Genomic DNA, 13,322 nt, shown 5'->3' on the forward strand with positions numbered 1-13,322 from the left:
CACAGGTTGTAAGGAATGGGTATTTCCTGTGCCTTAAATGTTGTGTGGTAAACGGAAGGCTGCTTCATGTTTATACCAGGAAAAGTGTTCTGGGCCAAATTTAAGTTTTCATCTTAAACGCATAAGAGCCCTGCCAGAAAAAAATATCTGGCAAATCATAAAATGGGAAAATAAGCTCAACTTTTGCCACAGCTGGAGCTCTTGCATTGAGTTCCCTGTTGTAGTCCAAGCATCATCAGTAGTTTGCCTCATAAATGGCTTTGCAGTCCCACTTTACTCAAGAAAGTGCGGACTGTTTCTCCATCATGCTGTCTGAGAGACTAACCTTAATAATACTACTCATACAAAGCGTGAAGGAAACTGTGATGGACCGTGCAGAACTTCCTTTCCCTTGGAGATTTGCCAATAAGTGTGCTTGCCTTGAGGAGCTTCTTGCAGTGTTGTTGTTTATGGCTCCATTTGTTTATTTAGAGCAGGCTTGAGTTAATAAGTTTCAGGAAATATTTTGGAGACCGAAGGAGAAGAACTTCTCATAAATTGAATCTCAAGATTCATTCAGTATGAATTCTTGGTCAAGGTCTTTGGAGAAGGGCTGTGGCTCAGTGGTAGAGCATCTGCTTTGTGTGCAGAAGGACCCAATTCAATTCCCGGCATCTACAGTTAAAAGGATTAAGTAATAAGTGATGTGAAAGATCTTTACCTTTGAAGCAGAGCTGAAGCAAGGGGGAACTGCGCCCAGGGTACGTGTGTGCCCTGGACCCCTGCCACGCCCCTGTCTGCAGAATGCTCTTGCCGCACTCCTCACTGGCATGTGCCTGGTGTAAGACGCTGCCCCCTGGGCACTACACCACTGCCCTGAAGAGCCACTGTGAGATGGGGCAGAGACCTAAATGGACTGATGGTGATTCAGTATAAGGCAGTTCCATGTGTGTTCATCTTAAGTCTGAATTTAGACTGGATGGTAAAGCATCATGCATAGCATTTTCTTTATCATTTTAGGTAATTGTGCACTACTGAAAACCGGGTTAATGAAGTGGGTGATGATTACAGCTGGTGCATTATTTCAGCTGTTCTGCATTATTTAGAGGAAAGAAATGCAATTGAAACAGGATTTGAACTGATTCCAAGGATGATACAACATGCTATGTCACTGCCTCAGCAACAGCAACTTCTTCACTGAAAATAGGTGAAATAGTTACCTGGTCTATCTGTTCTTACCTGACACATTTGGAAGAAGACTAAGAATGTGGCTGGAATGCCTCACAAAATTACTGCAGTAAATGACATTGAACTCAGTGGGACATGCTTCTGATCACACTGGACATTTGCATATGTTTGGGCTGTGCAGCTCAAGCAGACATTACCTTCAGGTCAGATTCTCAGTTGCGCACTTATTCCCCCTCTTCAGAACTCAGCACACCAAAGACCAGAGAAGTCACATGGTTTCTGAGAGCAGGCAAAGTTCAGTGTTTTCCCTGCTTGCATTCTGCTTCCTTCGGCTTTCCCACTTCTTTCTGCCTTACCCCGCCCATGCAGGAGCAGTTCCACCAACCCCCAGGCATTTCTGGGGGATTGGTTATTTTCCCTCAGTGTAACTTACCTCAAAGAATTGATGTGAAGGAGAGAGGGGAGACCAATGGTTGTTGCTCTGAGCTCCTTGAAGGGCGAGTGGGATAACCATGCTCTAAATAAATATTACATGTATTGGCATACATTCTACAATTTATTACCAGTTGATTAAAGAAGTGTTTATTTTTGTCTATCACGAATCTATTGCCCATCTCCTTAATTGCATGCCCCTTTCCCCATTCTAGTCATAGCATCTGTTGTCCTCATAGCAGTAGTAATGCTATAATAATAGCAATATGTGGGTACTCTAGTGACACCTCAAAGGCTGAAAGGTGATTAATTAAAGGATGTCAAAGGAAGAAGAAATTGAGTGTCCTGCACAGCTCCTCCCCTTCCCTCCTGGTAGGTAGAAGAAACCATTAAGTATGAAAAAATGCACTAGGCAATAAGATTTGTGCTAAGCTGGTGCAACATATCTTGAAATATATATTTGCACAGAATATTAACCATTCCTGCCAATGGTGTCTGCGGAGATGCCACCTGAGGGTTGCTGGAGAGTGTGTGTGTGAGACACTAAATTACAAAGGCCCTGGTCACCTTAGGCAAAGGGTTGCTGCAGGTGAATAGTGGAATGTAGGCTCCACTACATTCCACTATTCACCTGCAGCAACCCTTTGCCTTCCACCCACTGCTTCAGGAGCTGTTTGAGGCCAGAGGTAGCAAAGATCTAGGCATCGTGGACACTCCTGGAAAATTTGGCCAAAATGTCTGCAAAGATGCCATGGTGGTTACAGGAAGTTTGGACATTAATGCTGTAGAAATGGTGGTGGTTCCAATAAACCTGTCATCAGAGGAATCTTTAGAGTTATTGATGACTACTGATGACCTCAAATCCAGCGCATATTGGGGCAATGTCTGCAGTGGTGTAGTGCCCATGGGGAGGGGAGGGCGCGACACCCCAGGTGGAGCAGCTGCGGAGCCGTGGCCAGGCCATCGGGGGCATTCCGGGGCATGGGGTGGCAGGCGGTGCCACGACAGGGGCACAGGGCATGCGTGTGCTGCAGGCGCAGTTTCCCTTTGCTCCGCTTCTGAAAGTCTGCCTCCTCTGTTGGGAAGTGCACATAGTAGTGGAAGTAGGCCAGCATCACATTCAGAAACTCCTGGAGGCAGCAGCAGGCAAAGGACTGGAAGACCTCCAGGACCTCAGTCACAATCCCTTGCAATGTTCCTGCTGAAAGAAAACATAGAGACAGGAGGAGCCTTGGCAACAGAGGAATGGCTTGGGAAGGCTGACACCTGGCCCTGGAAATGGGCCCTGAGCTCCCCATAAGTCCCCTGTATGGCAGCCCTGTCCAGGGAGAACTAGTCCATGCAGGTGCTGTCCAAGAATTGAAGGGTGCTGATCCTCTCCCTGTACCAGTGTGCATGCTGCCTCTGTTCCCAGTGGACTGTGACTCAGACGAACAAGGTAGGAAAGAGGACAGCTGAGGCATATGGAGGTGGCCAAATGGGCCCCATGTCGGGGTGTGTGTGTGTGTGGGAGCCATTGCCTGTGTGGGGATGAAGAATAGGACGTTGGGGTGGAAGCAGGGAGGACACTTTTCCCAGACCTACCCAGCCCCCAATTTCCCCAACCATGATGGCCTTGTAGGCAGTATAGGAGATGGTTTGTTTCCTGCTCTTGTGGCAGCTTCCTGACCAAGCGTCAAGAGCCAGCACCAGCCCAACTGGATGAATGCTGAGAAGGTACCACCATTTCTCATTTGGTTTGGGTAGCCAATTAATCTGTGCCTGATCTGTCTGCATAATGGGGCCGGTCCTGCTACCAGTAATAGGAGGTCCAGTATGGAGCTAGAGACCCAGCAATGACTGATGGGGTACACTATAAACTTGGCAATGCAAGAGAACTCCTTTGCACTACTGGTGCTACATCTGTGCAACCCACAGTTCAAAGCCTTCCTTTCCAATCTGCAGGCTGCCCACCTCACTCCCATTACTTCCAGGAAGGCAGGGCAATGGCCAACCGACACCTTTGCCACAAGCAATCTGGATTTGTCTCTTGCTTACTCATCACTTCTTATAAGGAGCTTGGAAAACAACAGTGTTTGCATAATATTTTTCGGAAGCAGTCGAAGCTTTTCATACTTTTTTTCACCATTCCTTTTAGGAACCTCATACTGTAGGATACGAAGCTGAGAGATAGTGGCTTGTTTAAGGTGACTGAAGAATGTGCTGAAAAGGGTTTCTTTTGTTTTGATTTCAGAATCAGTATGGTCTAATGGTTGGAAAGTCAAATTAAAATTGGGGAGGCCTGGGTTCAAATTCTCCTTTTGTCATACACTACAGCTCATTGGGTGACTCCTAGACAATTAGTCTCTTTCAACCTAACCTACTTCACAAGGCTGTTGAGATGATTAAGCAGGGAAGGAGGGAAGATTCATATACACTTCCCTGAGCACCTTGGAGAAAGGATGGGATATTACTGTGTTTCCCCGAAAATAAGACAAGGTCTTATATTAATTTTTGCTCCAAAAGATGCGTTAGGGCTCAATTTCAGGGGATGTCTTATTTTTTCCCATGATTTTGCGCCCACCACGTGACAAGATCAGCTGCGCCGGGGAATCTGCAAGTAGGGCTAATTTTTGGAGTAGGCCCTAGGGCTTATATTTCAAGCATCCTCCAAAAATCCCAAAAAATTATGCTAGGGCTTATTTTGGGGATAGGTCTTGTTTTTGGGGAAACAGGGTAGCCATGGGTTGTGAGAACTCAGTTTATTTAGTTTGATCTTACCCACAATGCACAATGCCTCTGCCCCTCCCCCACCCCACCAGCAGCAAATGATTTTCACTGGCATAGTAATATCCTCTTGCTGGCCAAACACAGCAACAGAGAACTGCCAGAGCAAGGTGTTTAAGGACGTTTACAGGACACTTTCATGCTACTACATTACCCTACCCTGAATTTCTCCTTGCTGCTGCTTCTTTCTCTGAATGCAAGTGGAAAGGCACATAGTTTTTTTTAAAACAGAGGGAAAGAGGGAGTTAGCCCTTTAAAGGAATTAACTGCAAAAGTCCCAGCTTAGCCTGCAGAGGCAAAGCAGCCTCTTCACACCACTAATTCTTTACTAGATGATGAGATCTGCAAAAAGAACTCAGGTTTGCAATGCCATGCCATATACAGGAATAGTCTGGGAAGTTAAGCAATATTCCATGGAAGGCATAAAAGGTGATTTGGAAAAGGGGGGGGGGGGTGTGGGACTGAAAATGCACAGATGGAAAGTGGATTAGACAACTTGTGTCAGAAAGGCATGCGTATGCGCACAAGCCACTGCACTACAGTGAAACTGAGGCAACGCCCCCCCCCCTTTTGTGGTGTAAAAACAAAGAAGGGGGGGATGTGAGAAGTGATTCCAAGCAAGTCTATTCTAAAAGACAGAATGTCTCAATGCTGCAAGGGTTAGCTGAGCAGCTGGCAGGCTCCAATCTTTGTCTGCTCTTCTGTCCTTCAAAAATCTCATTGTGCCGTGAACTCAGCTGGTCTTTTGACTGTAAGCTAATTAGGATACAGCCCGCTTTGCTCTGTTGTGCCCAGAGGGCCTGATTTCTGATGGGGCTCCCAAGTGCTAACACAATAAATGAAATTAGGAAACCTTTGGTGTGCACGTGGCAGCTCTAAATTAGGGTGAGGTAGATTCCACTGAACAGGGAGAGATAGCAACCTTTGTGCTCAGAGCAAGATACACACATGCGCAGATTTCAGTTACATTCCACTTTAGTGAATGTCCTAATTCCAAAAGGTCCAATTGTTCAGGTCCATTCACATTTTCAGCTTTACCACAACCCGGCTTGTATGCTATGAACACTGACCTTGATGGTTAATCTGTAACTATTAACAGTGCATTTGGTCCTGGTATGTGCTGTAATTAAACCTGAAGAATCTGAGTTAGGAGCCAAGGTTATTACAGCGAGGAGAGCAATGCTTCAAACAACCTTTCTGTGCTTTTCTTCTCAGAAATGAACAATGACAGACAGGATGCCCAGCTTTTTACAATGAAATAAATATGCTATTTTAAGACACGAGCAAAGTGATTTTGATACAATTAGCCTATCTTTCCTCAAGTGAACACAGATCAACAACGATATCGCGGATTTCTCTCATAGCCCCCAAGCAAATTAGCAGAATAAATAAGCACCAAGTACAGCCAAATACTTGATGGCAAGATATTTCACACTGAGCTACAAACTGAGACTCAATTGGCAGATAACTGGCAGGGACAAAAGCATGCAGAGGGGTTGCTTCTGAAGGAAGGAAGCTAAATTGTCTGGGCTGAGGATTGTGAAGAAGAAGGAGAAGGAGAAGGAGAAGAGGAGGAGGAGGAGGAGGATTTATACCCCACCTTTCTTTCCAGTAAGGAGACTCAAGGTAGCTTACAAGCTTCTTTCTCTTCCTCTTCCCACTACAGACACCTTGTGAGGTAGGTGGGACTGAGAGAGTTCTGAACATTTCTGGAAGCAGGTGTTTGTCTTTTCATGGCACTTGCTATAGGTAGATTACATGTTAATTAAGTTGTCCCCTGCTTTTAGGGCTCTAGTCCCTGACACAATATTTGGAGAAGTGTTTGCCACAACACAAATTAACTAGTCCAAGGTCACCCAGCAGGCTTCATGTGTAGGAGTGGGGAAACAAATCTGGTTCACCAGATAAGAGTTTGCCGCTCACGTGGAAGAGTTGGGAATCAAGCCCAGTTCTCCAGATTAGAGTCCACCTGCTCCTAACCACTACACAATGCTGGCTCTCCTTACCCATACACCCCATTTGCTCTTAAAATTACCTCCACCCTTGGAGAAACGGGGCTTGCCAACCTCCAGGTAGAGCCTGGAGACCTCTCAGAATTACAGCTGTTCTCCAGGCTATAGAGATCACTTACTCCTGGAGAAAATAACTGCCTTGAAGGGTGGAGTCTTTTGCATTATTATACCCTGGTTAGGTACCTCCCCTTCCCAAATCCCACCTCACCAGGTTCCATTTCCAAATCCCTAGGAATTTTCCAACTCAGAGTTGGCAAACTTGCAGGATGGAGGGGGGACACCAAAGTTTAAACAGATGGGGCTGCTGCCATCATGTACACTTCATGCTTGAGAAGCTAGTCCTACAGAGAGTTCAGTGAGATGTGTGATACAATTCTAGCCAAAGTTAGATGAAAAAGAGACACTGCAGTGAACATGCCTAGAAATAGGTTATTGCTGTCTGAGAAATATGCCATGCACACTTATCTGGAAAGAAGTACTATTGAAAGTGGATATGAAGATACAAAGTCAGACCGTTGATCAGTCTAGCCCAGTTTTGTTTACTCCAATTGTCAGTGGCTATCAGGGGTCCCAGACAGGGATCCTCACTCACTTTGCCAACACTGAACCTTTAGCTGGGAGTGCCAAAGACAGAACCTAAGTCCTATGAATGAAAAGAAGCAGGCATCCTATTACTATCTCTTGAGCCCTGACTCATCTTTGCTGCTAATAAACAGGTAGAGTGTAAACACTTGACCAAAGAACCTGGGTTGGATGCTACCAGTGTGTGTTCCTCAACCACTTAAGAAGATGAAGCAGAGGTGACTAATTAGCGACCCTACTAAAGTTAATAAACGGATAAGAACATAAGAACATAAGAACAAGCCAGCTGGTTCAGACCAAAGTCCATCTAGTCCAGCTCTCTGCTACTCGCAGTGGCCCACCAGGTGCCTTTGGGAGCTCACATGTAGGATGTGAACGCAATGGCCTTCTGCGGCTGTTGCTCCCGATCACCTGGTCTGTTAAGGCATTTGCAATCTCAGATCAAAGAGGATCAAGATTGGTAGCCATAAATCGACTTCTCCTCCATAAAGTTAATTGGTGTCCCTACACAGTTTTAATCAAGGGATAACAAAAAATTCCCTGCTTTTTTCCTATAATGTTTTTTTTTTGCAAAAATACGAAGGACACAGGAATATCATAATTTAATCTTACTTCTTTTTCTTCAATGAATCACCCAGAGAATTTCACATATGTTTGTATTGCTATCGTACACACATTCCAGGACCATTGCCAATATGCCTCTTGGGAGAATGTTTTGGGTAGTACATTTGTTACTTAGCTCACCCTCCCAACCCATGACCTCACATCACCCAAGTGCATGTGCTCATGCCTCATGGCTAGGTGCTGCTGACATGATTACAGAACCCAGCTACCCCTGAGCGGGCTGCCCTGTAGAGCTTCCAGCTCCTGGCTCCCTCACTGGAGAACTGAGTGTCCTCATAGACTACAGAAGGTGCCCATCCATCTTCTAAAGTATCATCCTGTCTGCCTTTGAATATCAGTGTAATTAAAGCAAGGAAGAATATTTTCCATTTCAGATAGACAGTAGGACAGCACTGCCGGCCTGGTCATAGAAACACCTCAGGCAAGTCAGGGCACTCCTTCAGATCTTTAATTAATAACATTGCCAGGAGATTAATAAGAACCTTGTGGACCTCTCTGCGTTTCTCCTATGTAATCCAGGAATGTTCCTACTTCTCATCCCCATATTTACATTCCCTGTGAGGGGTGAAAGGTTAAATCCACACCTATCCACTGAGAAGATATAGATACTGCTTAGCTTCAGTCCACTGTCCTTCAAGTCAGGCATATGCTTTAACTCCAAGTATTGTTTTAGTCATATAGACAGACCACCCAACACCAAAGGCTCAGAGCAGGTAACAATACATGTTTGTAGTATTCCACTGCATTCAGTCAAATAACTAAAACAGAAGCTGATCAGTCAGTCTTCAAAGTGCACTATTAAGTTTTTTGTTAGCCAGACACTTCAGGTTTTATCGCTCCTTATGTTGGAAGGATGCCACAGTGCGGACATGTTGGTGGTGGGAATCTTCTATACAAAGAGCAGCACATTAGGGAAAATTCAGGTGGAGTGGCTGTGGCTCAGTGGAAGAGTTTATGCTTTGAACGCCAAAGGTCCCAGGTTCAATCTCTGGTATCTCCAGTTAAGAATGACCAGAGTATGACCAGAGTATAGGTGAACTGAAAGACTCTGCCTAAAATCCTGGAAAGTCACTGCCAGTCTGAGTAGATAATACTAGCCTTGAGAAACCTACAGTCCAATCTGGTTCCCTGGGGGTGGCTGGGAATGGTGCTGTACTGCCACCAGAAGGCTTCCAGGTGGTGTGGGGAGGCAGCTAGACAGGGGGGAAAGCCCTGCTGCCCAGAAGCTCTCCACAGGATAGTGTAACTCTAAGCCCCAGACATTGCTGTCCTAAATCCTGGGTGGAAGTTAACTAAATCCCTGGGAATGCCCCAGCCTGCCTCTCCCCACGTTGTTCATCAGTGGCCCAGACTTCTGGGTTTTGCTGCCATGGAGCTGAGGAAAAGTTGGGCACCGGTGCATTTGCCCTATCCTCTTGTGGGAGTGCCCCTTGTGCCAGTGGAGGGGGCAAATGTGTCAGCACAGCCCTCCACCACTCCTGTGAGCATTCAGCCTCTCCCCCACCCGCCTCCCCAATCTGGATTGAGCTGTCCTGGTCTGATTCAGTATAAAACAGCTTCATTTATGTGTCCTAATGTAGTGGTAGTAACAGACAACCAGATCATACCCAACAATAAATCCTAAACGTTCCCAACTGAATTAATCGTAGTTTACAAAATCCACCTAGTTTGGAAAGATTTTAACCATTTTCCTAAATGATATTCAACAGGCTTTTAGACATGAAAATGAGACATGCTTTTTATTCCCAACAGTGTTGGTCATACAAAATTGGTCATACATTTCCCCCCATATTGTGGTCCAACTGGGTACACATAAATATATATTTTCATGGACAACTAGAACTGGATCCAACAAGGAATACAGCAGTACCCCTAAAAAGGTAAATAGGCAGTGAGATGTCAGTGATGCTGGAGACTGTATTATATGCTGTTTTTCTTGGTGCAAAACTTGGCATCATTTTTACTAGTGCGCAAAAGAATTTCCTCCTTCTTGAGTAGCATCAATGAATGACAAAGCAGTCATTTCATTGTGGTTAAAGACAATAGAGATTTAGAATGGTACGGTGTAGCCCTAATTTTGTCAGATGCCAGAAGCTAGGCAAAGTCGGTATTTGGATGGGAGACCACCAAGAAGACTCTGCGGAAGAAGGCAATGCCTTGCTGGTGTTGCCATAAGTAGGTCGCGACGTGACCTTAATTGTATATACAGATTGCACTGCAACCACACTTTTACAAGCTCCTGTAGTCATTCTTTCTTTCTTATACTTTCTTTCTACATCTTTGCCCTCATCGCCTGTGTCGTGGGCAGACAGCTAAACAGGAAGAGGCTGAGACCTGCATTGATGAAAAACACCCACCCACCCCGATTTAAAAGTCTGAGCAGAATTAAACCCAAGGGCTCCCCAGGCCAGGCTTAGTAGCTCTTCTGCGCCACCCATACTGACTGGGTGACTCAGGACGTACATTCATGCCTTCCTCACTTTCTTATCTGAATACCAATTCTTATCAGCATTATCTTAGTGATGGCTGTTTCCAAAACTTAGTTTTGAATGCAAATTTTGTAACCTCAAACAAACCTTCAGAGGCACGGAGCAAGAGCAGGAAAAAGGGTATAAGTTGGGGCTGTCAACTCCAAATTGGGAAAGTGCTGGAGATTGTGGTTGCCAATTTCCACATGGTGGCTAGAGATTTCCCATCATGACTTTTTTTCAGCACAAAACATTTAAAACGTTTTGCAAACGTTTTACATGGAACCCTTTGAGCTTTTTTGTCCCCATAGTAAAAGAAAATAAAATGTTCCCAGCAACAAGGGTTCTTTCTAGTTTTTTAATTTTCTGGGAGGTATCTTCAAAGATATGGAGACTTGAAATCTGTGCCTGTTGCTGATTCTTATATCATGTCTCTGCAGCTTCGAAGATTTCTTAAAGAAAACAAAAAGAATAAATGACACATTCGCATAATCAGCAGGTAATACTGAGTGCATTGGTGTACCGTGCACAGCAATGACGGGAATGGCAGGCAGGTGAGATACTAGCTGACAAAACATCCATAGGACACTTCACCAAATGGCAGACAGCATGGGGAATCAAACCGAAGAAGCAGAAAATGGCAGGCGGTAACTGGCGGAGAAACGAAAGTGAGAGCTTTAAAAATTGGGTGGAAGAAATAAAAGGCTTCTTGATCTTCGCACAGCAAGCAGGAAATGTTTTGAAAATGTTTCAGAAAAAAAGACTGCTAGTTTAGCACTTTCAAATAAAACTGTTTTGGGCTGAAAAAGACCAATTGAAAACATTGGGGGGGGGGGGGAAGCTGTGCAGAACTCCTCCCCAAAACACTTTTATTTACAGCCTGAAGACGTTTTATTTGTGTTGTGCGGAACATATCTATTACAACAGATCTCCAGGTGACAGAGATCCGTTCAGTCAGAGAAAATTGCTTCTTTGGAAGGTGGACTCTATGGCATTATACCCCACAGAAGTCCCTCCCCTCTCCAAACCCTGTTCTCCTCAAAATCCACCTTCCCCCATCTCCAGGTGTTTCCCATCTGGAGGCGGCAACCGTAGAGGGAGGGCAGGGCTTTGGGAAGGAGGGACCTCAGCAGGATATCATGCAACAGATTCCACCCTCCAAAGAGCCCTTTTCTTCAGGGTAACTAACTGATCTCTGTAGATTGGAGATCTGCCTGACTAGGCAGCCCAGCTGCAGTCATTCCAACCCTGTTCCTAACCTGGTCCAGCATCAGCAACTGAGTGGGGCAGGAGAAAAGTTATATCAGGTCTTTCCCACACTCCCAACATACTCCTGATTTCCTTAGCAGTTTGGGCAAAATTCTTCCACATATCAGTCCTGCTGGGGTTGCCACACTCCAGGCAGGGCCTGGAGGTCTACTGCCATTACAGCCATTCTCCAGAATACAGAGTTCTTTAGAATGGCTGCTTTGGAGGGGGGACCCCACAGCATTGCATTAAGGATGCCAGCCTCCAGGTGGAACTGGGGTCCCCTGGAACTACAGCTCATCTCCAGACTACCGTTCTCCTGGAGAAAATGGATGATTTGAAGGGATGACTCTGTGATATGGTACCCCACTGAGGTCCCTGTCACCCCCAGGTTCCATCCCCAAATCTCCAGGAGTTTCCCAACCTGGATCTGGTAACCCCATCCCCCCATCCCTTGACAGGGACTAGGGGAGACTTGGCAATCTTTGATGAGGTCTCTCCTGCCTTCAAACCCAACATTCCCAGGCCCCACAGTGGGGGGGGGGAGGGTCCACTGACACATGCAGGGTTGCTGGGAGGGGAAGGTGAGCATCCCTGGGACAGGGGCTGCAGCTGGCTATTGGAGAGGTCAGTGCCCCACCCCCACCCCAGCCTGCCTGCCTGTTTGTCTGTCTTTGCACAAGGAAGCCTAAAGCTCTGCCACCCATCTTTTTGTGAACCATGTGTGAAGTGCTGTGTCCCTTTCAAACTGTGATGCTTTTTTCTGACATCAGAAGTGACCATTCTCTCCCCCCACTCTTCCCCCGCAACATCCAGCTTTTGCATTAAAAAAAATGGCATTAAAATCTACAGCATATCTACGAGACCGTTTCTCTCCATATCACCCCACTAGGCCCCTCCACTCATCACAGGCTGACCTCCTGGTGATCCCTGGCCCCAAAGCAATCCAGCTGGCCTCTACAAGGGCCAGGGCTTTTACAGCCCTGGCCCCTACCTGGTGGAACAGGCTTCCAGGTGAGATCAGGGCCCTGACGAACATACAGAGTTTCCGCAGGGCCTGTAAAACGGACCTGTTCTGCCAGGCATTTGGCCAGCTGGGATAACATTGAAAATCTGCTATAATGAACATCTGGCCTCCCATGAGCGCAAGGAAGGGGGGGGGGGTTTAATGCCATCTGAAATTATATTAATTATGTTTTATGGTTCCTTATTTTTCAGTGGGGTTGATTGCTTTTAATGGATTTTAAATGTCTGTATTTGACTGTTGGCCACCGCCCTGAGCCCTCAGGGGGAGGGTGGTATACAAATTCAAATAAATAAATAAATAAATAAATAAATAAATAAATAAATAAATAAATAATTGTGCTGATATACCATTGCAATGATAGGTTTAGCATGTTCTCTGAATCCCCAGCTTTCATTTAAAAAGTAAGTCTCTAACCCATTACCTTTTTAAAAAAAACCTGGGAATTCAGAGAACCTGATCAATTTTTTTTTCTTTGCATGCTTGGATCAATATACTGGTTGTATTTTCAAAAAAAACAATTGAAAACAAAACCTCTCACCTTTAGGGCGCGGGGGGGTGGGGAGGAATAAAAGTGATGTGATAATAGCTTAATCATGAGGAGGATGGAGATGGGTAGAAGTGGGTGAGACAAAGAAAAATGACATAGACATTCTGTATAAGGAAGGAGGAGACTCAAGATTGGCTTCCAGAAAAAGACTGAGATAAAAGTGGTCATGAAAGAACTGGGGAGAGGGGAACTAGGGGCGGGGGGAAACTAAGCAATTAGATATCCTACAGTAGGAAAAAACCATTCTCTATCACAAAAAAGGCTCAGGGAGGAAAGGGAAAGGGTCAAGCTCTCTGCCAATTAATTCCTTCATGGTACTTGTTCATTCTTTTCCCCCTTGGCTTCAGCTCTCCCTCCATAAGATATGTGCAATTCCATGTCCCTATAAGGTGGGGTCATAAACAGGCCTGAGTCAAGGAGTGTAGAAGATCCTGTAGAAAATAGAAAGC

The sequence above is a fragment of the Sphaerodactylus townsendi genome, linkage group LG08 (assembly GCF_021028975.2).
Source record: "Sphaerodactylus townsendi isolate TG3544 linkage group LG08, MPM_Stown_v2.3, whole genome shotgun sequence".
Classification (NCBI taxonomy): Eukaryota; Metazoa; Chordata; class Lepidosauria; order Squamata; family Sphaerodactylidae; genus Sphaerodactylus; species Sphaerodactylus townsendi.